This window comes from Bactrocera latifrons, unplaced genomic scaffold, assembly GCF_001853355.1.
Source record: "Bactrocera latifrons isolate USDA-ARS-PBARC rearing strain unplaced genomic scaffold, ASM185335v1 scaffold_632, whole genome shotgun sequence".
Taxonomy (NCBI): Eukaryota; Metazoa; Arthropoda; class Insecta; order Diptera; family Tephritidae; genus Bactrocera; species Bactrocera latifrons.
In genome coordinates, this window is record NW_017537304.1 from 59,036 (window position 1) to 63,172 (window position 4,137).

Here is a 4,137-nt window from a genome sequence, read left to right on the forward strand (position 1 = left end):
GTTGAATGTGGAGTTGCATTGCAACCGGGTGCCGGACCCAAAGCATGGCAGAGGTTTTAGATGGGCCTCGAACCCAACCAAAGTGGCTAGTCTGTTCATTCCACACTGCCAATTGGTACCGAAAATGCTTGGCGCTCAGGGCGCTGATTAACGCATTGATTTAATCCGCTGTACTTTTGAGTGCCGTGGAGTAAGGCTGTCGTCAGCAGGTACCCTCGTTAAAAACACCGGACGTTGTCTACAGTGACATGGTTTCCTAGTCGCGAGTGCAACGATGGTTTGTTTGATGATAGGAGACATTTCGTCTTGCCCTCGTTCATCACCAGACCCATTTGCTTCGCTGCTTTATCCATTCTGGAGAAAGCAGAACTTATGGCGAGGGTCTTAAGGCCAATGATGTCAATATCATCAGCATACGCCAGCAGCTGTACACTCTTATATAAGACTGTACCTGCTCGATTAAGCTCTGCAGCTCGAACTACTTTCTCCAGCAGCAGGTTGAAGAAGTAGCACGATAGGCAGTCGCCTTGTCTGAAACCTTGTTTGGCATCGAACGGCACGGAGAGGTTCTTCCCGATCCTGACGAAGCTTTTGGTGTTTGGCTCACTGTCAGTTTACAGACATCGCGGCATAACGGCAGCTGCTTTTCGTGTTGTCAAAAGCAGCTTTGAAATCGACGAAGAGGTGATGAGTGTCGATTCTCCTTTCACTAGTCTTTTACAAGATATGGCGCATGGTGAATATCTCACCATATCATATCGGTTGTTGATTCTCCAGGTCTAAAGCCACACTGATAAGTTGCAATTACTTTGTTGATGGTGGGTTTTAATGTTTCACACAATAAGCTCGATAGAACCTTATATGTGATGTTTAGGATACTTGTCCCACGGTATTTGGCGCAGATTGTGGGGTCTCCTTTTTTGAGGATTGGGCATAGCACACTTAAATACCAATCGTTGGGCATAATTTCGTTGTCAAGTTGTCAAGTTCTTCATACTAACGCATTTCGGATTCTCTCTATCTGCAAATATGTTGCGCTTCCCTCTTCAGCTCTTTGGGGGGGAATGTTCTCATCAAAGGCTTCTTTGGTCACATCGTCCTTCTCTTCCGTCGGAGAGTGGTCGCAACACAGCGATATGTTGTAGTGTATTTTACGTTGCGGGTCCAAAACCCAGCGCACAACCCTGTGGAGGGATTGTTGGGACCGTCTAAATGAACGGCACATGACTTGAGCTGTCAACTGATTCAAACTCAGGCAGCAGCCTGTTAAGATGTTTTGCAACTAGTGTGCATCAACATATGTAAACTGCATAAGGCTGGGGTATATTTGGGGGTCGGGAGACGGATCAGAGTTACATTCATCCCGAAGACTGGTAAAAGCTTCCACGTCACTGCCAAGGACTTAAGGCATATCAGCCTCTCCACTTTGTTGTTGAAAACTATTGTGAAGTTAATAGACTGGCTTATTGGCATTCAGCTGACACTGAAATACCCGCGCCATAAATAATTGAGCGATTGAAAGTTGTTTCACCATTAACTGAACTAAAACTAAGATGGTTTTCTTTACCAAAGAATACAAAACCCAGAGGAACCATTGATGCGAATTGATAAAGTATTTAGGCGTCGTCATAGATAGAAAGTTTTCATGGAACCCTAGTATCGAGGGGAGAAGTCATTGTCCAAAGGTTTCATCTCTCCCGAAAGTGGTTCTATGGCGCTTTAAGATTGTAGTCACGCCCACTATGCTACGTTCTATGGAATCTTTGTGTTGTGGGGGGCTCTGGAAAAGACCACACCAGTAAGGAAAAATTAGAGCATTGAACAATCAGTTTATTGAGCATCATTCATAGTGCACATGGATCGCCGGATAGTTTACGGAATCTCTGGCAAGTGGATAGCATTAGCCATCTCAACAAATCTGTGACAGGCTTATGACAGTTGATTGAGTTCGTTGTCAAATTAATACAGCAGTGTTGCCTTTGATAAAAAAGTATAACGTTCTATGCTAAAATTGTGGCAACACTGCCAAATTCACATGCTCCTATCGGTTAATTGTTGCGCATCTGTTACATATCACTAGCGTCACCATCTCAACATAAACATTTTGAATGTGCGATAAGATGTAAGAAGAATTGTGTATTAAACATTAATTTATGTTTTATATAATGTATGAATGTAATAAAAGGCGTTATCAGGGTATAATTCAATACTTCTGAAACTTTTAACACTTTTCTTTTTTGTTTGCAGAACTCTTTAAACAAACACGACTTCTTACATCTTCGTTGCCTTCTTTTGTTCGTATTTTTTATAAAATTGGGATCTACATTTTTCCACATTTCGACAGCAATTACACAGCAGTCCAAGTAATCGTTACTCCGAAAAAAAAGTGACAGAAATAAATTAATTCAAATGAATTAAAATTGTGTTCAAGCAATGAAATATTGCCTATTCATTAAAATAACCTTTGTGTTGCTCATTTTATCCTACCATAAAAAATTATAAAATAGAGAAGGTTCAACTACGGACAAACGTCATGGTCAAAATCGTAGCCGGCTGGGAAGGAGACATACTAACAGTTTCATATTAACAGAGAATCTCATTTTGTAAATAATACTCCTCAAATTAATTACATTTTCATTAATAGGTATACCATTTCAGAGTGAATATTTGTAGTTAATATGAATCGTATATCTAGTTTCTTAATCACTTAGTAGCCTCTAGCAATGAAAGCTATTGAAGAAATATCTCCAGTAAACTCGAGGTGCATTCTACCAGCTTTTGTAGATTTTCCACCTTCTATGCGTTTATTTCACGGCGTAAAGAACAGCGTAATCGACTGTGCTATGTAGAAAACGGAGAGTCGAAGGGAGCGGCTTGTAGACAGATCAATCATGAGCTGCTGTTATGGTAAACAATCCAGGGGTAAAATTTAGAATAGCATCCCCGGATTTCGAGGATAAAATGGGTGTCATTGGAAAGGTGACGTTCTCCAGATCACGAAAATATATATATATAGTTGCCGGTGACTTATAGTTATTATAGATTATAGATTATAGATATTTACGTTTAAAGTTAAAAAATTTACAACTTTTTAACTGATACCTTGTTTATTGTGACTAACTTTTTTACTTATATTATGCACTTTTCACTTACTAACATTTCACTATAACGTTTTTGTATATAAATTTGTTTAATATTTATTGCAAAAAAAGCTTTATTTCAATTATTTTGTTTTAGTTAAATCCACTGCATTTGCACAACAAGAATAGGGTTGCATACTAGCAAATAAATGGTATTGCCATATTTGCCTAGTTGTCAACAAAAGAAAATAAGCGAAAGCATTATACCCCAAAATCGCGATCATTTGGCAAAAAAGAATGGCCGTATGCCATAAATTTATGATCAATTGTTTCAACATTATTATCAGATGACTGAAGAATTTTTAACTGTATTAAAGCTATGTTAATGTTTGCCCTGAGCAGGCATCACTGTAAGCTAATATATGCTTTTGAGTGGTAATGTCCCGAATGTGATTTAAGATGCAGGATGCAACTTCCTGTGATCCTCTTGAGGAGATTGTTTCATCCCATGCATACATTTTACCATATCAATTGTGGATATTATGAAACCCTAAATTGTATAAATACATGTTGCGCTTATAGTAAGCTACCGAAACAGAAAGCTTTGGATAAGGAAGCTCCTTCTGTAGGTAATTTTCACTCGGGTTATCTTTCCTTTTTTGTATGTCTGTTAAACTTTTTCTCTACTGTTCGGCACTTTTAAGATGTGATTTTGGATTTAGGTTGAACTCAGTTAAAATATTTTTCTGTAAGTCCACTCCTTTACACATGATGTATTATTTTCATAACATTTTTCCACATATAGCCCATACATTTTTCGAATATCTAAGTCAGCACTTAGATACTGAGATACAGAATATGATCTCATACTACTCATACTAATTTTTCAGTCATCGACTAAAGCTCGCTCTGTGTAGACGTGTTTCGGCTTATCTTTTGCGTATTTCGCTCAGTACACATCCGTCTTACGTGCACGTGYTTGCTTAGTAAATCTCTGTTTTATAATTATACCGCATATCGTTTTTCCTACAAGTGTTTTCTAAACAAGTGAATCGAG